Below are 26,689 nucleotides of genomic sequence, written 5' to 3' on the forward strand. Positions count from 1 at the left end.
AGGAATATGTTCTTTCCATTCATTGGATGATTATGGGATCTACAATTTTAGGTCCACAATAATTTGAGCGCTGATATCTTCCTCTCTTTTAGGGGGGGATTTTTTTCCATGGGTTTTTCTCTCTTTCTCTTCTTATGAGAGTTTGTACATTGGTACCTAATATGACCTTGTTTCCGGGACCCACTTTTTTACTTTAGTTATGACCTATGTTTCACTTAAGGGGGGATGTTAGACATAGTTTTTCCAATGCTTCATTTCCTTATGAGCTTGTATTTATCCAATTGTCATAGTTATCCTTATATGACACTAGGCTTCCTCCATTGTTATATAATGGAGGCTTTCTATGTACATTAACACAACATTGTGAGTATTTCAATACTCATACAAAATTTTCCTTTCTCCACCCACATGTGGAGGGATTCCCAAAGATTAAACCACCTCTACCCCTAACCCTTGGGAATTTTCCTGAAACCACCTCACCTACTTCCAAAACCATTTGGAAATCTAAGGATAAACCAAATAAAAGAACCCAATCACACCATGGCTATTCGGAAATGGAAAGGAGAGGATGGAACCATTGTCACACCTCACAAAGCCATGCCAATGAAAACAAGAGAACCAAACACACAAATGCATGCACCATGCATTGACACCCAACTAGGAAATCACACATGCAACCTATTACCTACAAGTCTTGCTATTGACTTTGCTTGATCCAACCTTCCCTTCTTGTCCATTGATTTCCTTGTCCTTCCTTTTCTTTCCTTTTTCTTCCTTTACTTGCTTTCTCCAATGCTAGAGTGCTCTAAGAATGTTATAAGTGTGCAATAGTATGAGAGAATAAAACAAGAGCTCAAAAGAAAATTGACAAAAGATAAACCAATAAAAGCTATGAACTGATCCTTAGAATCCCTTTAATCATCATGGTCTTTATTTTCTTTAGTTTCCTTCAATTTTCCTTCAATTTTCTTTCTCCTCTACCATTGCCTTTGCAAATTTCTTTAGCCATAATCAACCAAAATAAACACCCACTAGGATGCTCTGCCAAAACACTTGGATTGGAATACTTTTCCCTTGACTGTGGTTTTATTATTTTTCGTTTATTAAATTTATTATATGAAGTTTTAACCCTGGGTAGTTATAGTGGTGATACTTTATCTTGGAAACACTACCTTCGAGTATTGTCCTGGTATCTCATACTTACAATCATATTTCTAGTCACTCCAATCAAATGTTAATAAAAAGCAGGGATCATAATCATGGAAATCACATATCCCTTGGAAAATTATTATTTTAGGTTTCCTAGCTTGGAGAAATTGCATATTGACAAGGGATAACCTTGGAAAGAGAGGCATTTCAGGACTCGATTGGTGTTCCTTTTGTAAATAATCTCATGAAAATGGAAGACATATTTTTTTATAGTTCCCCTTTGTTATTGTTGTCTAGATGTGGATATTGGATTGGTTTAATGACCCTCCACTACACTCTTTTTGTTCACTCAAAGCATTCTTTCAGTGGTGGTTTCAAAATAAAGGGAGGTGTAAAGCTACTACTTTATTCATTACATGGGATGTTTGGAAGGTGAGGAACTTGATGATTTTTGAGGGGGAGCGTAGTAAAATTTTAAAATTATGTACAAATAGAATTGGTATGTTGGAGTCTATACAATAGCTAAACTAAATAATAAAATTTCCCTAGAGATTGGGTAACCCTCCTCTGATAGCATATCAACATGGGTTTTTTGATGGTGCGTCCTATTCTAACATATGTGGCTATTGGGAAGCTATTATATGTTTAGTTTAAAGAGGCATCTTCATTATTTATGGTTTGTGGGGTAAGGTACAAACTCTTGTCTAGAAACTCTGGCCTAATAGGGCCTATTATGCATGGCTAAACAAAATTGACTAGACATAATTTCAATGTACGGTGACTCAAAGAATATCATTGATGGGGTGCCTGGGATATCAAATTTCTCTCCCCTCTCATTGGAAAATTAGTAGTCTAGGATTCAACTACTGGTTCAATATTTTACTACAATCTCCTTCAGCCATGCGTCCAGGGAACAAAATGAGGTAGTCAATGCTTTATCAAATAAATAAGATTGGGGGTTCCTTAATTTTTTTCACTTTTTGTCCAGAGTAGATTTTGTGATTTTGGTGGAGGGTATGATCCCTCTTTTTTTACCTTTTCTATATCAGGAATTTTTACTTTTTATTGTCTATTTTATATCGAGAGTCGATAGGTTTTTATAATTGAACATAATAGTGCATGTATTCTCTGCTGCAAGTTGCAGTGTATGATTTTATATATAGATTATTTGTTTTTTTTTTTGTTTGAACCGACAGTTTCACTTTGTGAGTTTATTTTAGATTATTTGTTTTTATTTTTGGGTAGAAGAGTTTAATTTATTGAACTGAGAGTGGGTAGGTTTTTATAATTAAACATAAAGTTAAACTGTGCTAGAGTAAGGGAGTGCTTGTCCAAATTTTCAAAGTCTTTATGCATGAATCCACATAGTCATGTTTTTATCATAAGAAAATTACTAAATTCTTTTATCTTTATTAGGAATAACTATTTTATAATTTATGAGTATAGATTTTTTACGAGTTGTCTTTAACATGATTTTTTGGAAGTTCTTCTAGTGGGTTTATTTGGGCTATTTTCTCCAAAATGTAAGAGGAATTTATTGAAATCACAAGCTTGATGGGTAACCCATGCACAATCAAAGTGCCCTAGGGGTTTTTCAGGGTGTTGAATCTATACACACAGTGAAAAAACAAGTTTAAATAACACAAATCAAGATTTCACCTAAAATTTTCCCACTAGATTCGATCACCAGAAATTTCAAAAATCACGGGAGCTAGACATAGTTTCCTTAGCAATAAAGTAGCAGAATCATTTGGGAAGAAATATAAAGTGGAAAGAGAGTTGAGTGCTTTCAAAGCAATAAACTCTATCATGAAATTTGTGGTAGGTGTTTGGAAAAACACATAAGTGATAGTGGGTTTCGTGGTTTGGTAGTTAGATTTGAGGGTGATCGATATGGGTGATCATGCTATGGTACTGCGGCAGGACTTCTTTGTAGATGCACAAGTCGTACCAATGGTGGATCACAACATACTCTTGATTACAATTGGAGAACAAATCGTGATTGTTCCTATGACAAGGAAGAGTCACTTGGGATATCAACCGAGGATTTCTTCTATGAACTTGTATCCAAAGGACCCATATGTGAAGCATGATTATCTGGAGCAAAGGGAACTTGGATGTATGACTCAAGAAATTAAGGAGATGTGGATGATTGGTTTTTTTGTGAGAACTACAAAGAAATATAGAGGTGGAAGGATAGTTCGACATATCTTCAGGAATATAACAAGTGCATCTTCTACTGAGAGACATCACCATCGAGTTGCTGATGAGAGGGGAAATCCTAATACTTCTTCTAAAGAAATGGTTGGGGAAGGTTATGCAGGTATAGATCCAGTTGGCATTCTAGAATTTTCCAGGTATGTTATGGGCATTTATGATTTTAAGTTGATGAAGGACAAGCTTGGGTAGCTTGGATGTACACATGAGGATATTGTTGTTGTGCATGAGTACTTGAGGATGCACCATCATTCTGATACATGGGTGGATGAGAACCAAGAAAGAAACTTCCTAGCCCTTTCACATGATAGACCTTTGGAAGTGTTTGTGTGCAGTGCCTTGATTATGAGGAGGACTACACTACCCTTACTAAGGGGCCTTTAGGAATGAGGACTCTCTTTTACATATTATGATGATGCTTGGATGGATGTAATTGTTGGGACATCGCCTACAGTAGCACATGGACATTAGCATTGATGGCATCATGTTGTAGATGAGATGATGGATTACTTGATGGACCTGAGCATGGCTTATTTTACACTTGGAATGGATTCTTGATTGAGTTGATATTGTGACAAGATGTTAGAGAAATGACCAACAGTGGCATGAAGAGGAGCCTTCTCATGGTTTGGGCATGATAGTTGGACTAGCTAGCTAACCAGTTTGAGTCATGGGGGCATGCACTGCACTGAGTTTTTTCAAAGATATATCGAGGGATGACTGCGATATGTTGTGGTGGGATGGAGTATTCTAGCAGAGAGTTCACATGATGATACATGATGAGTCAACATTATATATGCTATAGTGGTGGCATGTAACTTGAGTTCAGGGGGATCAACCTCTTCATGGTGGAGAAACATGGAGATTATCACAGATGTGGTTGACATTCATGGAATGAGGATACTTTCTCATTTTTTGGAGTCATGAGCCTTGATGGAGGCTTTTGTGATGATGAGCAGAGTTGGGAAGCATGGACAGTGATGTTGGAACTAGTGACACTTTGGGACGATTAGTGATGACACTGTTGTCGAGGATGACAACATTTTTAGAGTGGTGGAGGATGTCACGCCCACGAGTTAAAGTGGGTGCACCCATGTGAGACAAGTACCCATATTGACCATCTTAGGTATGTGTGATGACATGGGACGACATTCAATTATGTGTGACCAAGTTGTAGAGGGTGTACCCATGTGCATCGAGCTCTCGTACTAACCAACTCATGTATATGTCCGATGGTGAGCACATTGGGTGAGTCGTGTAGTTGGATGAGTTATACAATGTGTGGTTGGGTGAGTCGGGTGATCAGGTGGTTAACCTGAGCAATCCACGATGGAAGTATGATGAGTTATATGTGTTGGCCAAGTTTTATACTAGGTGGGTTGACGTTACATTTGGTGGACGAGCCGACATGGTTTATAGACGATTGAGCATTGAAGGGTCGCAACCTTTAGTGGATGAACATGCTACAACACATATATATTGATGGATGAGTTATGGTGTGGAGGCATCCACGAACTCAATTGGAAGTCCATCGCAGAGATAGAGTGAAGAGCTGAGGATATAGGCAAAGGGAAAGTTTGAACCAATGAAAAACAACTTGGGTGAGCTCAGGTTTAGCATAAAATCGTGATGCAAGTTGTGTAGGGAGTGTAGGCTATGTGCCCACACTACGGGAAGACAACAGAGGGGAGAAGAGTTATAGCAAAAAGGGTGGACTGCAAAGCTTTATAGGTCGGGATGTGTAGAGTTTGCTGTGTGGGTAGGCTGTATACCATTGACACATGATAGAGTTGCAACAGGCGTGGGTCAGGTCATGGGTGAACTATCAGGTGGTCAAACCATAAACTTGCGATGGGTGTGACACAAAGCAACATGAGTAACATGTTGGGCCAAAATTTTTACAGTGGGTAGGGTGCGCCAGGGCGACATGAAGAGGCAAAAAATGTAGAAATGTGCATTTCATGTAGTATGTGTGCAAACAATTGGGTAGGTTGTGCATGGTTAGTGGGAATGACTAGGCGCGTGACACAAAAAACAGCCTGAATTGCGCAATTGTATTACGACAAGAAACTTGGGGTTTCTTCAACAAAAACAATGTGGGCGAGAGGCAACATGTTTGCTGCAAGATTGAGTCATATACTTGGTAAATTTGTGTAGTCTAAGAAAGTTGGAAGCACGTTTGTTGTAAATATTGTACTTTGTAAAATATTGCACATTGCTGTTATATATATATTATTGTGCAGAATTTATCAGAGTTTCCCTTCCTAGGTCTGTATGGGAGTACTTGTGCGATGTGTTGAATGTTCAATGTGAAATATTAAATATTGAAGTAAAAGTTATTCCACTCTATTATTAACACTTGATTGGAAAATTGGCTAACTGTTGAAGTAAGGCATAGTCCATACACTCTAGTATTGGTAAAAAGAAAAAGTGTAGTGGTGTTGCACCCACTATACGTTGGTTTAAAGACTACCACTAGTATAGGGCCATGACAGTGGTGATGGTGGCAATGGTGGTGGCGATGGCAATATCTATCACATCGCAAAGTATACCCAAACATGATGATGATGATGATGATGATGATGATTATGATGATTATGATCATCTAGTGTCTTAGGGTGCCATTTCTTTAGGAATTGATTTTTTTTTGTGTTCCATTACATGAATCCTATCTGTCATTCCCTGTAGTTGTTATGATTTTGTTTTCTAATGATTTGTGGTTGTTGTGAGGCATTGCACATAATTCTAGTTTAAATTGTTTTCTCTATCTTCTCTTCGTTTTCATAAAGATTCAATGTACTCATAAAGACTCTCTATGGGTAAGTTTACTTGGTCTCTCTTTTCTAGAGGAGGACCTAAAAATATGAGGAAAATTACTCATAGTTTAAATAAGGAAAACAAAACACAACAAATAGAAGGAAAAGATAATCTATGGACCCATAGGAGTCGTATTGTATGCCCCTATTAGTGGTGTTTTAAGTGCCTTTGAAATTGAAGACCTGGCAGAAACCACATAAATCTAGTTGTAGACCTGAGAGAAACCAACCTAGTACCCGAAAGAGACCAACACCCGAATTATATGAGGTACTAGGGTCCTATAATTTTTATAGGATTGCTTGATTATAAAAGATCATTATTATGTTTGAGATGTTGTAAATAATATTTCATCTTATAGATTATTTCCAAAGTGACACAAAGTAATATTTTAAGAGATATTTTGCATGAAATCTTTGGATTAGGTCAGACTACAGGTGTTTTCATAAAAAATTGCTCATAAGCATATTTCCAAAGATATATCCTACACTAAAATCTAACTGAATGAAGCTTTCACTTCAATAGTAGATAAATGCTTGGGGACTATTTCTTTTGTATTCATTCATAACTCTAGACATAATACAGTATCCCTTTGTTATCATAACAATTCCCAAATTCTAGCCTTAATCCATTATTTAATTCCAAAACCTTAGTCACATTTCCATAAACCCAACTCTAGCCATATTTCCATTTTGTATTATACATATTAACTCTCACTGTGTTCCTCATTCCCCTTTTCTAGTGTTTTAAAACAAATTCATTAACCTTGTCCACAAGTATGTCTTATTATATATATTTATTTGTAAATAACCTACCAATCAAAATAGAATTGGCCCAGACCCACCATCCACGTGTTATTGCATATCACACTGTCTCACAGTGAGCCCCCCATTACCATGTCTCATCCACTGATTGTGATAATTCTCCCCCACCGATTTTGACGTTACAATTGGGGATCACACAACCTTTAAGTCCCCTCCTCAAAGTCCTTCTCGTGGTTGCGATTGTGATGTGGTAAGACCTCGCTCGATGTGATATTTTATATTTTTTGATTTGATGGGCTATTTAGTACATTCCATTGGCAAAGCACTATAGAACAAGGTAAAGTTCCGACTAGCTGATTGAGATAACCCCTCTCGGATGTGATAATTTATAAATTGGATTTTGAAAATTTTCGGGTCCGGATTTGTGGTTATGCCCCTGATAGATGCAATAAATTTTACAGTAGATTTGAAATAGTTTTCAACTCCGGGTCTATCCTTCCATTCCCATGTACCCTCTTTGATTGCGATAAAGTCAGACGAACATGATATTTTATATATTGCAGTGTCCGAATTTCTAATTCTGCCCCATCTCCAAAAAATGAAAAATTAGTGTAAATATTTGACGCTACTATGATTGCAGTTTTTAAAAAGATCCACACCTATTTAAATTATCCCTCATTTTTTAATGGCCCAAATCATCGCTCCGCCAGATCAACGACCGATAATTCTTTTCGGCCCCCTTGCCATTTTACCTTTATCGACTTGGGGGGGGGGGTACAAAAAGTGGTTTTCTCCACCGAGGCTCGCTGCTATGTGTCCCTCCTTCATGAATTCACCCCAACCCCCTCTCAATACCATTAGCCACTCACACCCCCCTCCAAAAACCACTCAGACCTCACTTATTTCCCACCTAATCCCGTGCTCGGTTATTGTTCCATCTCTCAACCTCCATTCACGTAGATGTATAACTCACTGTCCAGATTGTATTCCATTCCCCCAATCTCCATTTTCCATGTGGCCCCTCCATCTCCATTCATTCATAATCCAAAAGAATCACCCCCATTTCTTCGGATATACTATGATTACAAGTTATTTCCCCAAATTTCTTAATAGTCTACAAATGGAATTAAATTAATGTAAAAGGGGAAATTATTAAATTAAAATAACCAGAGAAGCATAAAAAGGATAGAGGACACCGAGGACACATTCAACACATTATAATTAGTAAGTAGCAAAAGGACAAAGGACAACATCACATATTCAACACAATAGTTATTGAACATAATTCATTGAAAAGTGGTACAACAAAGCACATCTCCGAGCAAGACAAACAAAATTTCTCATTTAAAGGCCTAGTAACTACCAGAAGGCCTAGGTAACCACAAACCTACTGCATTCTGGTATGTGACTCCTACCTCTTCTAAACCACCAAGTGTCATTATGCATACTCAAGTAAGGTTAACTCATTCTCAGGTTAACTAGAGATGGCATCAAAATCTCTGGAATATTTCATGAGTTGCCAAGTGGCATTATGGATTTCAGGCTTTGGACCTAGATAAACTGTCCTCCATGAAACCCTATGATCCACGACCCATATGGAATGAGTTTTTATGAGGTAATAGAAACCCTTCTTCAACGCCACCGAGGTTCATTCTTCTCCACTGCTTTGAGGGAAGTGTGTCTTTGCAACTCCACAGGCCATGACATTTGGAAATACTCATTTTCTTAGGTTTGAGTCTTTCCTTTAACAAGTGTTCTAGCACTGAGCTCCTTTATCCAAGCCAAAGTTTCCTTTACATGGCTAATTTCTCAAGCTTAAAGGACCATTCGTCTCTACAGTTCTGCAACGGGGTTATTTGGTGTTTTCCTATGCCTCTCTTCTAAGTTAGGATATTCTATTATCGACTGACTCATGCTTAAATTGGGTAAATGTTTGACCTCATTTCCCTCTTTGGTTGTGCTAAATCCAGATTTGAAATGTTATTTTTTCACTTCTTTTTCTTCTCCTTTTTTCACAATAAAATCAAATATTCCTACTTAACATTTGAAGTTTGCAAGGTCCACAAGATAATATAAAACATCTAACTACAGTAAAAGAAAAAATATTTACAGGTTACCAAGGGACGTGACATCTTTCCCTCATTAATAAAAACACCCTCCCAGTGTTTTCCCAATTTATGAGTACACTTGGGTATGCTTCCTTGATAAATTTTTCATCGTCACAAGTAGCCTCTTCTGGGCTAAACTACGTCAATTACACTTTAACCTTGGTGATAGCTCGCATCTTGTGCACCTTGAAAATTTCTTTCACAAATATGTTAGAAATTTGATTTTTATTGTAGGACGATTTTGCTGGAATGAAATGAACATACTTACTCAATTTATTGATTACTACCATTATAGATTCATTATGTCTTTTATTTTTAGATAGACCAGTAATTAAATCAAGTGTAATGGACTCCCATTTCCACTTAGGAATAGGTAATGGGTGAAGTATCTTGGCTAGACGTTGGTGTTCGGTATTCACTGTTGACATTCCAAACACTTGGAAAAATATATTTCCATGACTTTCTTCATTCCTGGCCATAAATATTCCTTCCTTAAAACAAAAATTATTTTTTCATATCTAGGATGGGCATCATAAGGGCTTTTGGGATATTCATATAGAATAAACAGTTCATTGCTTACTTGATGAGGAGCATACACTCTGTTCCAATAACTCAACATATTTTCTCTATTTATCTCCTAATCAATTTTCTGTTCACTATTGTTTTTGTTTCTAGCTTGTCAGCACAAAAACTGATACTTTGGATCCCTCTAAGTAGCCTCCTTAATATGTTCCTTAAAAATAGCTTTTTCTTCACTAAATGAAATTTTATACAAAAAATTCAATTTTCTACTCCAAGTTTCAACTACATCATTCTCTTTTCCTTTCAAATGTTTAATTTCAAACTCAAATTCACTTAGGAAATTAATCCAACATGTTTGTAGAGCATTCAAAGTAGGTTGTTTAAAATAGTTTGTTAGACTACTGTGATATATCATCAGTAGCAATCTCTTCCCAAGTCAATAGTGTCACCGCATCTTTAGATCATATGTTATTGCTGTTAGATCTAAATCATAATATGAGTACTTTTTTTTGAGATCCTTGAGCTTCTGAGATTCGCATGCTAGAACTCGGCCTTCCTGCATTACTACTCCTCCTACATCCACCTTATAAGAGGATATAAAATAGTAAATTCCTTGTCTGGATCCACGATTCTTAAAATAAGAGTAGTAGTAAGTAAGTGTTTTAGTTGGTCAAAACTATTTTGGCACTCAACTGTCCACTTGAAGGATCTCCCTTTCTTTTACAGGGAGGTAATGGGGTAAACTATGCTTGAAAATCCTTAAGAAAATAGCCTATAATACCCAACCAACCCCATAGATCATCATACATTAGCCACATTCTTAGGAACAAGCAATTTGATTATAGTCGTTATATTTTTTGGGTCTACAACTAGCCCATGTTCAGTAATAACATGTCTTATGTATTGAATTTTCTCTTTATAAAACTCACTCTTAGTGTATTTTGCATACAAGTAATGCTCCATATAAGTTTGCAAAACAATCTGCAAATGCTTTTTGTGCTACTGCAAATTCTTGGAGTAAAACAATATGTCATCAATAAAAAAGAACACAAATTTATCTAGATACTTATGGAATATACTTTTCATGAGACACGTGAATGTTTTCAAAGCATTCATTAATCCAAAAGGCATGACTATGAATTTGTAATGCCCATAGTGGGTTACAAAGGGTGTTTCCTATATATCTTCCTCTTTAATTATAATTTAGTGGTACCCCGAACACAAGTCAATTTTAGGGAACACCATAGCCCCTTTCACTTGATCAAATAAAACATCAATTCAGGATAAGGGGTACTTATTTTTTACTATTAATTTATTAAACTATCTATAATCAATTCAAAGTCACAAAGTTCCATCCTTCTTCCTCATAAAATGTACTGGAGTCCCCCAAGGTGAGACAATTGGGCGAATGTATTTCTTGTCTAATAATTCTTGTAGTTGCATCTTAAATTCAGTCAATTTTGTGACACTCATGCAATATGGTGTTCTGGATATAGGAGCAGCTCGAGGAATTAGTTCAATGGTAAATTTGATGTCTCTTTAGGAGGTAATCTAGGAATGTCCTCGGGGAAACATCTGCAAAATATTGCACCACAGGTAGGTTCGCCAAGGTAGCATACTTCCCTTTTGAATTTGAAAATCCCACTTGCACTTCATAAATTTGACACCCCTTCCTCATACATTTTTCAAGTTGTGAAGCAACAATCGACCCTTAATTTATGTGGTCTCCTTACTCTCTGCACCTCTTGTCTTACACCTTCCTCATTTAAGAAGCTAATTGTCTATTCCTTACATTTTATAAGGGACGAATGCTTCTCCAACTAATCCATACCAATGGTAATGTCATATTACCCTAGGGGTAGCATATATAAGGTTGTTGTTATTGGATAGTCTACCAGTTTTACCAGGAGATTGTCCACCTTATGAAACACCCTTCTTTCCCCCCCATATCTAACTAAACCAACCATGAGTTCTCAAGTTTAACAGTTTACATATGACATTTTTATACTAACTTATGACTTATGTAACCTAAACTAGCCCTTGGATTACTTAATATGGATAAACCTTGGTTAAATATTTTGTCTTCAAGCTCTACCATTTTAGGTTAGTACTCTGCCTGGTGATCATCTATTGTGGCGTTAATCCTGGGATCATCTTCCTACTTCCCTTATAGTTGAAACCTCTTTAGTTTGTGCTACTAGCTCTACCACATTTAGATAAGGATAACTTTTGACATAATGTGGTCTCCTATATCCCAAGCATTGTAATGGGGGTCTAGTTGTTGCTTCCGTTTCACACTTATTTCACATTTATATCGAAGTATAGTATTTTTCAATTCATTCTACAATTTTGACTTCTGTTATGTCCTTCCTAAATTCTTGTTTGGATGATTTTTGTAGGATCTTTTGAAAATTAACATGTTCAATTCCTTTACATTCCGTGAATTTTTTTCCCCTTCTTTCATGACCACTTCTTTCTACTCTATCCTTTCTAATTCATTTGTTAGTAGCATATTTCGGCTCTCTGAATAATCTCGTTGATGGGCCTCGAAATTAGACATAAATTAAGGCCCATGCCTCCAAATTAAACATAAATTATGGTCCATATAACTAACGACATATTAAGCCTCTCTTTTTGCATTAGATAATATGTTTTTAATGGTAATATGTTCATTAGGAAGGTTTATAATTAGTTGCATATTTGTGCCTAATATTATTTATTTTTGTGGAATATTATGAGAATATTGGGCAGATTATGAAGATTTGGAGGAGATAATATAGGGACTTTATCCCTACTGCAGGAGGATCAATACTAAATAATAAATCAATAAGATATTATGGAATTATGGCACAGATTGTGGAACTCGAATGATTGAGAAAATCTAGGAATGTGTTCCCTGCCATTTGCTATAGATTCCTAGTATTGGGAACCAGGTCTACTAATCATGTGATTTTGGCGGGGAAAGATTCCTTCATTCACAGGGAATGATTCCTAATCATTTTTTGTAAGTACCAAGTCGAATTTTCCTCTAGTGATAGATTTTTATTAGTTTTCTTGTGGAGAGAACTCGTATTTTTGTAGCTCCATTGTATTTTCGTGCAGGGATGTAATTGTATTGATGAAAATAGTGAACATTTATGCTATGTTCAGCTTCTAAATCTTGGTCTCCTCCATATAAATCTAAGTGTCCTTGGGCTTGGCCATCGCAGGAGCCTTAGAGCCCTTTTGTATCATTTTCTTTTCTTATTTTCACTTCTTATTCACATGCATCTCTTGTTCTTATTTCTTTCCATTGCTACATTTATCATTAATGATTTCTTGTTGTAGGATTGGGATATATGGTTTATGTAAGTTCTTTTTTAGGATCACAAGGATCATTTAATCCTTGGAAAATATTTGTAAGGTCATAGTAATCATTGAGCTACATGGATTAGTCTTCTTATTCCCAAAACTAGATTTCTGGAACTCCTTTTTACCAAAGAATAATAAATTTCTGATAGTTTTTAGAGCATGCTAATGATTCAATTGAGTTTCTTCCACTTTCATTAGATCATAGAAACATTTTATTTAATAACAAAATTCTCCCCATTGCAATTTCACTTGATTAGTTTACACATTTGATAGATTTACTAGCTCACTAGCTCCCGAATTTCTGATTTTTAGACTAGTAATTTTTCGTTATTTAATAAATCTTTCCCATGTATACATGAATTTTTGGATAGATGCAAACAATAATGTGTGTTGTTACAGGATCTTCTACATTTTAGGGGGACCTCATCTCGCCTCATCCATGCATGTCACCAAAATCCACTAAAGTTTCAATCCAAATTTTTGTTTTATAAGCGAAAATCACTATTTCCATTGAGCAAATCTACCCATCGTGAAGTCCTTTCTTGAGTTTTGGGTAGCTTCCAGAACCTCCAATCCTTATTCTTCCATTATCCACCTTTCCCAAGCTCCATTCCACCTTCTAGACCACTTCGTAAGATTTTGGCCTCCTTTTTGTAATAAAGTAGGGGATCTTATAGAAATCCTGTAGGAAAACCTGTAGTGGCCTATTCTGAGCCTGAATTGAGAAAAATCATGACTACAAGCCAAGATTAGGCCCCTACTTGCTCTCCAATCCATCTAAACCATTGTACTCCTTTTCCTCCAAACCTCTCTCCCCTACCAAAGAACCAAGAAAGATTAGAATTTACATTTATCAAGCAAATAGATAGAAAGGAAAAAGTTATTTTATATTTATTCATGCACACAACAGTTAGCACTCTCTACATTAGATTCCATGCTCAATTATTTTAAATAATCACATATTATAAATATGGTTAATTTAGGTTTATTTTACATTTAGTTCCTGATCTTTACACAATTAGAATATGTTCCTTTCCTTGTACTTTATTTTTTGCAATACGTTAGGGTTTGATTTTAGTACATGCAATTCATTACATCATGATAGCAAAAGAAAGGACACATTGTATGCTACACATATAGTTCTGATACCCCTTAAGATTTTATGATCCCTGGGTTGATAATTAGAAGTTGGTAGCCTTGGGAGTTGCAACATTCTTGCTACAATACCAAGGACCATCACTTTTTGGTGTCGTTGTGAGGGAGGTGTCAAAGTATGCATTGTTTTATTCCCTAGTTGATTAATTTCTTTTTACATTTTGCATAAATAATAAATAATTGCATCATGCACATTTCATGTCAAAAGTAAAAACGTGCATTGCATTAGTGTTTTCATTCAATCATTCAAACCACATAACCATTCAATTTTGCAAGTAGAATAAGAGTATGGAAAAGAATGTAGAAGAAATGGATGGATATGATGACAATGGGGAAGATCATCTCGGATTTCCCATTCAAGATATTGATGGTAGTGTGCACATGAAGAACATTTGTCCATAGTTTCTTAAAAAATTTCATGGTCTAAGGTAAGAGGATCCAGAAACCTTTGTCTTTGAATTTGAAATTGTTTGCAGATCTTATGGTTACTTATTAAAAAATAAAAAATTGAAATTGTTTCTCGCAACATTAAAGGATAGAGTTCTTAAATGGTGCATGGGTTTAAGGAATAATTCAATAAGACCATGGAACAATACGAAAAATATATTTCTAGGAAAATATAAAGATCATGATATTAAAGAAGAAATATTTAGAATGAATCAAAGAGAAGACGAGACTCTAGAGGCTCTAATAGAGAGATTCATGTATAACGTTAAGAAGGAAAAACTACATCGTTTAAGATCTGACACAATAAAAAACATATTACTTATAACAATTAGGGATGAGTGGATTGATATCCTTTATCTCATGAATGGAAATGATGTATACCAACTATCATTTTAAGAAATTTGTGAAACATGCAACCACATATCAAGAGGAAGTGAAAAAGTAAGTAAATCAACATCAAGATCGGTAAGTCAAGCTAAACTTGGAAATTTGTTTGATGAAATTAAAACATAAATTATTAGAAATCTAACCAAACGAGTAGAAATTTTAAGAATACATAACATAGATATTCAAATAGTTTATCTAAATATCCTATTGAAATCTTTTTGAAAACTATAAGGTTTAAACATCTTACTCATAGATATTTCCTGCTTCCAATTACTTTACGTCATATTAATTTTTTTTTATAGCCTATATTACTTTTCTCTTTAGATCATAATTTATTTATTTTAGTTCTAAAGAAGCATGTGTCAACTTGACAGACAAAGAACTTACACATCGCCTCATACTGGGTTGTAGAATGAGCCTCTCCACTCAATAATTAACTATTAAGACTCCATATGATCAACCACATTCGAGCTTTAGAAGTAGCTAATAATTATAAATTGGAAGGAGAGTTAAATCATAAGGGAAATGAAATAAGTTATTGGATATAAATAAATTGTTACATAACCATTTTTTACTTGATCACTCATTAGTTTAAGAAAAGGAGAATCTTAGCAAGGGAAATGAGCATTGTTGTAGGTGAATGATGCACTATGAAACAATCATCATGTGCCACTACTTGGTTTAGGAGAATGAGGGTTTTGTAGTTCTCCCACAAATATTCCATGGCATCCTTAAGAAAAAAATAAAAAATCTTCAGCACATGAGACATGTCCCAAATGAAAAAGCTTGTATGAGTTGCAATGAAGGAAGAGTGGATTTAGGTGATATGGAGACTCGAAAATTTGCTGCTAACCTAAGTGACTATAGAGTCACTTCTAAGATGCTACGAAATATGACATTTAAACATTTGAAATCAATGGCGAACAAGTTTCTTCAGGAAAATGTAGACATGCTTTTGTTCTTGCACTGTGTTTTTAGCTATACACATGATGTAGAGGTAGACATTTCTAGCTTTTTTTCTTTTTGTATTTTTTCAAATATTTCAAGTAGATATTCAATAATTCTTTGCTTTGAATTTTAGGTTCTCTCTTTGAAATGGATCGATGGAGTCAGGGAAGATATCAGGGTTTTTACTTGGACCAATTTCAGAAGATTGGCTCAAAACATGAATTTAGGATATATATATATATATATATATATATATATATATATATATATATATATATATATATATATATATATATATATATAGTTGTGGAATTATATAAAGGGAAAGTGATCATTGTTTCTTTCCTGAAGAAGCACACGAACATGTTATAAACAAGAACAAACATGTTATTAAGTTTCAAAAAACTAATGTCTCACAAAACCATAAAAGACATAAGATGTAATGTAGTACATGTACTTCTTCCTAAGAGAGTGAAACTCTCTTTCTTTTATTGAATTTGAAAATATAAAAGTTAGAAATTGCCCCTAAAGGTGAAAATATGAACTAAAGGAATAGAAGGGGCATGTATATTTTCTTTAATGCCATGTAGGCGCACAAAAAGGAACCCGATGATTACAATGCACAATTAATATTTTTGTTAAGAGAGAAATTTAAGAAGTGAACAAATTTTCATAGTTGCTTGAAAAATGGACTATACATCATTCTTATTTATAGTAGAAAATGAAGCTTTAATGAACATCTAGAAAGGAATATTCACAATATAGCAAATAATATTTATACATAAGCTTCCAAGTTTTGATATTATTTCATTAGATCTCTAACATCTTGACCATGATTTCACATGCTTAGTCAAACTAAAATTCACAAAATATGTGCTTTGACATTAATCAAGTATTCAAGAAATTAATTTGTAATTTTTTCCTTTTTTTGATAAATCTTTAATGTTAATTTGTAAGTATGTTTCAGAATAAATGAATATTATAAAAAAATGGTATAACAAATAATTCTTACCAAATTTAATAGAAAAGATAATATAATAAGAAGATCTGCATCAGCCAAATTAATATCATTCAAGCACTTAAACAATATGCATTTAAAAAATAAAAAATAGAATCATAGATCAATAAAATAAATATGCAACAACCACTATGTGTTGCTATATTGTGAAATTCTCACTCAATGATATGTTTGGCTCAATTGCAATAATACATATAAAATAACCAATGTATATTGTTATATTGTCCATGTCCATTCAATGATAGATATGGCTCAATAACCATAATCATTTTACATGTTGTTATATTTTGAAATGCTTTCTCAATGATATATATGGATCAGTAGACTAATATATTTTACAACCAATATGTCACCCAAAACTATGCTCAATATTTCATGGAATTAAAAAAAAATGGATGAACAATGTTTCTATTTTGAACATCAACAACATCCGTGGAATTTAAAATGACATCAGGAATTATCACTTTCCTCTTCAAGTTCTCTTTCATTGAGATATTCATTAAATGTAGAAGAGGAGAAACAACAAGATAATGTATACAACAAAGAGACAAATGGATATAAATTGTAAGACTACATGGTTTTGCAAACTATATTTGAAAATTTTTAATTTATATGAACTATATCTTCCACATGGACCTACTTCAATCAATTAGATATAAAGGTAATAAAAATTTAGCTTCTATCTCATTGAGATCTTCATTAAATGCACAAGAGAAGCAACAACAAGGTAATTTATACAACAAGGAAAATAATGGATACAACTTTGAAGACTACATTCTTTTGTAAATTATCTTTGAATGTGTTATTTTTTTATCAACTATATCTTCCACATGGACTTACCACAATCAATCATATTTATAGCGAATAAAAAATTAAAGAATTTTAATTTCAAAAGATTGATAAAAATAAAAACCTTTTTTACATTAAAAAGATATATATATATATATATATATATATATATATATATATATATATCAAAATTACAATATGCAATTTCAAAGGTGAGTATAATAGTGTCTATTAAAAATATAAAAAAAGTTAACCGTAAATAAAAGATACTATAAAATAAAAATATTTATCCTTATAAACATGGGTAATTATCATTTAGGAACTATTGCAATATCATATGGATGATTGCAATACCATCCATGAAAATGGAGTTTGTGAAATTCCTAAATATCGAAACAAGAAATTTGCCAGGAATGATAAATATATAAGTATTAAAATAAATTCAATGACTATAGGGTCGGAAATAATGAATGGGTGCATTTATTCTAGCAACATATCCACAAATGTTGTGCAAACAAAAGTTATGAAAAAAAGTTTTATTGGTAGTAATTTTAGAAATTACAAAATATTAAAAATTAAAAAATTCCTATTGGAAACAATAGGCGTCCTACGATTTCTTAAAATTATTGTCAAAACTACAAGAAACATAATGATGTTGGCATAATTTTTGGATAAATCATTAGAAAATAAAGAAAGAAGTTAATTGATAATTTTAAAAATTCTTATTCCATCGACAATTTAGGGAGAAGCTATACCATGATAAAGAATTAGAAGATAAAATAAAATTGAGATACCATTAGGAGATTATCAACCTTAATTTAAAAAATAATAATTAGTTAAAAATGTATATATATTTATCTTTGTGATGGGGAATTATTGAATATGAAAAACACTTTCTCCTAAAATGTCTTACATTAAATAAAAAACTCAAAATATTTGCTACAATACCTACTTTCCTAATGTTTTAATTTATCGAATTTATGATGATTCGATAATTTTTTTCTCTAAAACTTTTCAATTATAAAAATTAAAGAATCATGATCGAGATGCAGGCTGATAGTTGGGACAACCTGGGTGTAGTTATGAATGCTACTTGGGCACTTAATACAGTCATCCCCCACATGCTTTGGGCAGGGGGTGTGGTGACCCATGGCATGAATGCATGTTGGGGAAGTGGGAAAAGTGGCGGGACTTGGGGTAAGGAAGGTTATATTGGCAGGAGAGGTAACACAACATGCAGTGTTAGAAAGAAAGCTTATGGAAAAGGGTGGGATTATAGTGCTATGGGAAGTCACCAGAACTTGAAGAACCAAGGTTGATGACGTATGCCTGAGGACTTCGTGTATGTAGTTTGGCTCCGCTTCAACATTTTGATTATGTTATGGTTGGGATTTTTATGGGATGAAAGGAGGGTAACCAATAAGATAATTTGGGGGATAGAAAATTTATGGTGGGAATGGGGGAGGAAACTCCTTGCCATTGCCTAGTTTTGTGCCCATACCTTATATCAAATAGGTAAAATCCATGACTGATGGGAGTGAAATTTCTTTCTATGGGTTGGGATTCTCTGCGCTCTATAATCAAGGCAAAGGGGGAGCTTAAATGTGGTGAGGAAATGCATGAGCGGAAGATGCCTGTAGAAATGGGTAGAGGGAAGCAACTAGTAGGGATCTACGGATGCAGCCATGGCCACGGCTTGCAGAGTAAGTGTTGGGGTATATGGAACCCCTACTGGACTGATGGAAAGGCCATAAACTCATGGTGGAAACCCAGTCAAGGGGATTTGAGAGGAAAAATCACTAATCCTTAGGTAGAGGTGATAAATAACCTGAACTACTATAGGCATGCAACTAGAAACAAGGGGGGTCTGCAAGCTTGGCTTGGGCTGGCGAGGAATGACTTGTATACAAACACTGGTAATGTGGAAGTGAAACAAGGTGGATCAAGGGCATGGGTCATGTACCTACCCATTGTGAGTTGCGGGCTTCGGTCTACCCCAGCATGAATGTGGTGATAATTGACAGAGAGGAGAATCAAGGAATGATGTATCCCATTGTAAGCAACAATGCACTCATGAGGTGGTGCATAACAATTTTTTTTTGTTTTAATCTAACTTGTTATATATTTTATCATTGTTCTGGAAAGTAGGTCACGCCTCGTTCTGTGAGGGGATGTGTGCATTCTAGGAGAGGCTTGAAACCCAGGAAAGATAACGGTTAAAGCACATTGGAACCACCCAAGGGTCAGAAATCAATAAAAAATCTCAACATTGAAGCAACAGAGGCATATCGAGAGGGGATGGATGTTGGAAAACAAGGAAGCGAGACAAAGGAAGATATGGATAAGTGGAGGACCCTTGTTCCGAATCCTGGTAACACCCGTGGAAGAATCACACAATTCAAGCAAGCATTGTACTTGTATTGGTTAATGAAGAGTTTATCAGGCTAGGCGATGGAGAAGATCTTTGTGGGTATGGTGGTGACACTATAGGGAATGCCAAGCTATATGAAGGACATGGAGAAAAGCTCTTCCTGCCGCATAAATAGAATATTAGGCTAGACAGAATCGACTACATATCACTTTTATACTGGAGATGTATGATTTGACAGGAGCATCTGCCAAGGAGCATCTAGCACCCGTTGCATCTTCCTCAGAGGATCAGAAGGACTAGACTCTTACACATGCATAATTAAGTCTTATGCGATTATATTGTAATTTCTATGTTGCAAATATCATTTTTTACAGTTATATAGTGTATGGGCATGAGATAGTTTCATATCTAGCTTGGCTGGAAAGATTAAGACAATATTGTTTTTGGATGGCTTACAACATCAACCGGTGGCCAACAAACTTGGTCTCCCTTCAGGGCAAGTTCAGCCACCTGGTTAATATGTGTGGTGTAAACTTTCTTATTTTATAATACAAAATGGAATGTACCCGCCAAGCTTAAAAAAAAACATTAAATAAATCAAATAATTACTTACCTTTTTTAAGGCAAAAAAAAGACTAAATCCAATCTCAAAAAATATTTTGAGCAATTCATCTTCAATTTCAAAATAAAATTTTCATTTTTTTTTAATATCAATTCAATATTATATTATCATATCTCTCCTAAAAAAAATGAAAACCTCCAGTGTAATATATAATAAAATATTTTACTTATGAATTGAATTCAAAGCTTGATATGTAAAAAAAAAATGTTCCCTCACTTAATTTAACTCATAAAACTATTATTTCTTTAAATTACTAGCCAATTAAAATAGACACTTCATATTTTCCTCAATAATGAAAGAAATAATAATGACCTCACCTCTTTTTGTTCAAACTTCATACTCAAAGTAATAGTAAAAATGATATCTTATATTTTCCTGTTGATTTTTGAGAGCTTTTCTTATTTAAAAATTAACCGAAAAGAGGAAACAATTGCTGCCCCTTGCATTGGTAGGATTTAAATATGTGTAGAAAAGAATGAATAACAACAATCTACAGTGTCAGGATTTGAACACGAGTAGTGGAAGAATACAATAGAAATCTATGTTGTCAGGATTTGAACCTATTAGTGAAAGAATTAATATCAAACTACACTAAAAATACCAATAAAAATTAATTATATTATGTATGTGTGTGTCGAGATATGTTTCTTTGTTTTAAATAAAATAAAAAACACCCCCCAATTAATGATCATTTAGGAACTATTCTATTGTAGGAATCAAATTAAGTCAACCATTAAAAATTTCGAGAAGTGTAAATATTTGTTTTATTAGTCTGAATGGAACAGAGTGGGTGGATTCTAAAAAGCAAACAAGAGAGGGCTATAAGTAAAAGGATGAGAAATTAATGGGAATGAAGAACCTAAGGCATTGAAAAGATCCATGATTATGGTAGCATGAGGATTTGAAGGAGTGGACAATGCAAATTGCAACGACATGATATTAAGGGTATACCCAAGTTAGGGATGACATCAATTTTGTGTGACAAAGGATATTTTATCAAAACCCTTATACTATCGATCATCACTAAACTGATATAATTTATCACTATTTCATTAGAAAATGATATTAGATATTGTTTCTTGTACTAAATGCCATTTTATATATTTCTATTGCTAGTAAGTATTTTCTGTACAAAACCAATAGTGATTGCTTCAAAGAACAAAGTGATGCTTGTCACCTATTTTTATCCTGTCTCGAAGGTTCAACATTGGTTTCAAATTTTTGAGCATAACATACACTTTTCCTAGAAGATCAACTATTCCATTGAAAACTTGGTTTCTGTTTGTTCATACCAATTATAGTGTGATTTTTTTCAAAAAATCATTATTCTCACTTACACCTTGTGGAATTTGGTTTGATGATTGTGCCTCTGATCTTCATACTTTTACACTGTGTAGCTAATTCCCAAATAAATTTCATATGTTTACGCAAAAATAAGGATTACATATTTAATGTCACAATGTATTTTTAAAGAATATATATTAAAACTATTCTAAAAATTTAGGGAGACTGAATGAATCACACTTTTCACTTCTAGTAAACAATCCATTACAAAGTGAAAGCATAGTCAAAATGGTAAAGGAATGTTATAATTTTCATCTACACTTAAAAGAACAATAATGGATTAGTTTCTTAGAAATTATAATTCTCTATATTCTTTAGTTCATTTCTATCATTCAAGACTCTTCATAAATGAAATATCTTGATGTAGTGATTTTGAAAGTGAAAGAAAGAAAGAAAGAAATAAATTATTTTAACATCCAAGAGGCTAAAGATAGCATATGGGACAGATTTCTTCATCATCTGCTTGATGTATTTGACCCTTTTCTGTAAAGCTTGAAAATAGATGCTCCTAACATCACAAAAAATCCCTCACTAAATAGATTATCCCAAGAGCTAGCTTCCAGCATATCTCCATCACTTTCCATGTTGTCTTTGAAGGCCTCACATTATAAAAAAAAAAAATTTCCTGTTTCCACTTTTCCAGAAGAACAAAAAATGCATACCCTTCCCTCACACACTTCCTTTGGCCTTTTCCAGTGCCCTGTTTCACAACGGAGTTGATGAGAATTATTCCCTAGCTAAGCAATAAGAATTTTATCTCTCCAAGAGATATTGGCCTCTATGTATGCTTTTGGTTGATAATTATGAGTGGGATTAAACACTTCAATATAGTAATTTTTCTTTCTTCCTAGCTCCTTATCCCAAGTATGTTTGTGGATATTTTCCATAACAAAAGCCTTTATCTCTTTGTTTTTATGGGACGCACATTCAAGAAAATACCCCATTTACTAAACCATTTGTTATTTACTGCATCCAAGTTTTTTTTCTCTTGCACAATCTATCATTGAAGACAACCTTAGGCCATCTACCCTCTTCCATTTGCTCAATTTTTTTTAAATACCTTAGGACTTACGGCATAGCAATTGCTTCAATAGGAGAAGTCCATGTTTCACTTAACAAGATATCATAAGGAACTACACTTTTAATCTTAAATTTGTTCGTAATTAAACGCTTCTGAATTTTCTCAATTTGTCTCCAATGCATGTCAAAGGTACTACTGGCCCACAGCTCACAACCATAGAGAATCATCAAAACCACTAGAAGTCCAAAAAGAGTTTGAGTGGTTTTTGAATCCCATAAGTTTGCCTCTCTACACCTATTTTGAAAAGCATAAAACTATTTCCAACACCTCAAAGTTCTTTTCTTTCTACAACCATTCCAGCTTAGATTTTTGTTGAAGTCAATTCCAAGGTATTTGTAATCTACAACTTCTTCCAGAGTGTTTCCTTCAAAGTAGAAATTATGTTGGTTATGTTTTCTTTTCTTAGACAAGACCACTACTTTGGTTTTGCTGATATTGAATTGCATCCCCACACTTTATAAAAATTATCAAGGGATAGTAAGTGCTCTTGCAAACCAAGAGCCAATTTTGTAATCAGAATAAGGTCATCTGCATACAAAAGAAGCCTTATCACAAACTTGCACAAATAGATACCAACACACCCTTGTGAATTTAACCACTCCATAAGCTTCTTGATATATAAAATAAAAGGTTAGGAGACAGTAGGCAACCTTTCTTGACCCCCATATCACTTCTAAAATTTTTAGAAATGCCTGTTGAAGTTCTAATTTTGACTTTTACCTCTTCATACATCCTATTCACAACTGCTCTCAAATGTTTAGGAACCCCAAGTTCCTCCATTATGTGCAAAGTTTATTGTTGGAAATAATACTAAGAGGGGGGGTGAATCAGTATTATCAAATTTTTTTCAATATGCCTTCCAAATTTATACTTTAATTTATTCGTCAGATATTGATCATTAATTTGTATGTCAATACCATATAATAATGAACAAGAACTAGAAAAATAGATAAGCACACCAAGGAACACTAGATATAAGGTGGAAACCCAATGTGGGTGAAAACCACCTGCTACAATATGTCTCTATCTTCATTCAATTCAGAAACTTCTTTTACAATGATTTTGTACTGGTGCAGTCCTTTACCAGTATGCAGGCTACAACCTGCAGAGAGCTACAACTCTCTCTCGTTTTCCAGTCTCTCCTAGAAGGGAGCTACAACCCCCTTTGCTCTTCTACTTCTTTAAGGACCACGTTTCATTAATTTTCAGACTGGATCCAAGAAGATCAAATAATCATCAAGTACATGCAAATCACCCAATCTCCTTATACAACCAATGAATCACCCAACTACTCAGAATGCTGTAAACAGAAAAGTAATACCATAAATCTAAACCCAGAACTCTGCAACAATAGATAAAAGACAGCCAATAAATGTTTCAAGACAGGTCCGCAACTTCACCAATATAAATCTGCGGGTACCCACAGCCTTTCTGTGGCTAAACTGCGTGGATCCACACTGTATCCTTCTACTCCTCTGCGTACCACCGCAACTTCCCCTTCTACTGAACTACGTACCTCAACTCAGGTACGCACTGCATTATGTGTCAGATCGCGTACCTCCGCACTGTTCCTTCTGTGCCTTTGCATATCTCCACACCTTGCTTTCTTCTGCGCTGCGTACCTCGCACTGCGCCTTCTGATGCACTGCGTATCCCCGCACTGCATCTTCTCCTGCACTGCGTACCCCCGCACCTATGCCATGGATCGCCTGCGAACCTCTGATTAGGGCCAAATTAACAGTCCTCCAATGTGCCATAATTAGTCAAATCCACAGATATGATTATGCGCCTGAGAGTTCACGACTTATCAATAGATTCACCTTAATATTTCTCCTTGATTTAGATCTTAGCTTTTTAAAACCAAACAACCAAAATTTCAGATCTTAAGATATTCAATTTTTCACGAGTGTCTAGCCAAGTGATCTCCTGCCCCTTTTATAGTCAAACCCTTATACACACCATGGGACAAAACCATCAAAAACCAATATAAGGGATCCAAACCGGGGTTCAATAAATTAGATCATATACCAGGGGCCAAAACCATAGGATCGTAAAAGATGGGCTAAAAACCAAGGCCGAACATAGGATACCCCATGTGAGCACGCTTCTCTGCATTGGAGTGAGTGAACTGGGGGACCGCACCTTATGAACGGTGAACCTGCGGGTATGTCCGCACTCCCTGGATGGCGAACCTACGGGTCCGCACCTTTTGAACGATGCACCTGCGAACCTCTTATTTTCCATTATTTTAAGAGCCTGAATAGAGTTTTGCCACTTGAGTGAGTTGCCATCAAGTACAACACATATACCATAGAGCCAAACCAGAATCATAATGCCAACAATCTCCCCCTTTGGACTTGATGGCAACCTCAAGATCCTCATCGTCATTCTCCCCCTTTGACATCAAGGGAAAAGGGTTATGCTCCCCCTGAGACCATGCTTAAGTCTTTGTTCTACTGATCATGCTCCCCTGACTGTAAACCAGATCTGCAAACCATAATCCACATACACCATGAATGAAAGAGACATATTGCAACGATATTCAGATTAGAATCCATGTTCACCTTATGCGCTACCATAATGCCATCAATGCATTATATGTGCTCCCCCTAAACCAGTGCTATGTGATCTTCGACCAATCCATAAACCAGCAAATGTACGCGTATACCCCATATGAACCTCGCGTACAACAAACAATCTCTGAAACAGATGAGATTCAACAACAGGATGATGCATCAACAACCCCCAGCTTTTGCCTGAGGTATTCAAAGGTCTCCCTGGGCAATGGTTTGGTGAGTATATCAGCAACTTGTTCCTTAGAAGGAACATACTCCAACTTGACCTTTTGTTCAAGCACTTGTTCCCTGAGAAAGTGATACTTGATCAGTATGTGCTTGGTCTTTGAATGCATGACTGGGTTCTTTGAAATGCTGATTGCACTTGTATTATCACATAAGATGGAGATAGGTGGAGTACAAGTGATCTGAAAATCCTGCAAGGTCTGCATCATCCAAAGGAGTTGAGTGCAACAAGATGTAGCAGCCACATATTTCGCTTCAACTGTAGATAAAGCAATCGAACTCTTATTTCTTGTTGAACCAAGATACTAATCTGGAACCCATAAATAATGCACCACCACTTGTGCTCTTCCTGTCATCCACGCTTCCGGCCCAATCTGCATCTGTATAAGCATGAAGTGTGAGATCTGTATCTCTAGGATACCATAAGCCATAGTTTTTAGTTCCTTGAAGGTACTTGAAAATTCTCTTCACTGCCTGAAGATGAGTTTCCTTTGGATTTTCCTGAAATCTTCCAACTATTCCCACTGCATGCATGATGTCTGGTCGGGTACCTGTCAAATAAAGTAGACTTTCAATCATAGATCTGTAGGTTGGTTGATGTACTAATGCTGATTCATCATTTGCACTGAGGCTACATCCTGTGACCATGGGGGTACATACTGGTTTTGCATCTTCCATGCCATATTTCTTCAAAATCTGCTTGAGAACTTGGTTTGAGACAAGAAGATCCGACCTTCATTTTGTTTGATTTCAATCCAAGAAAATATGTCAGGTTCCTCCAAGAAAAGACATTTTGAATTC

Source organism: Pinus tabuliformis, chromosome 4_1 (assembly GCF_031772625.1).
Source record: "Pinus tabuliformis cultivar Carrire ecotype Pingquan chromosome 4_1, CPIR1, whole genome shotgun sequence".
Lineage (NCBI taxonomy): Eukaryota > Viridiplantae > Streptophyta > Pinopsida > Pinales > Pinaceae > Pinus > Pinus tabuliformis.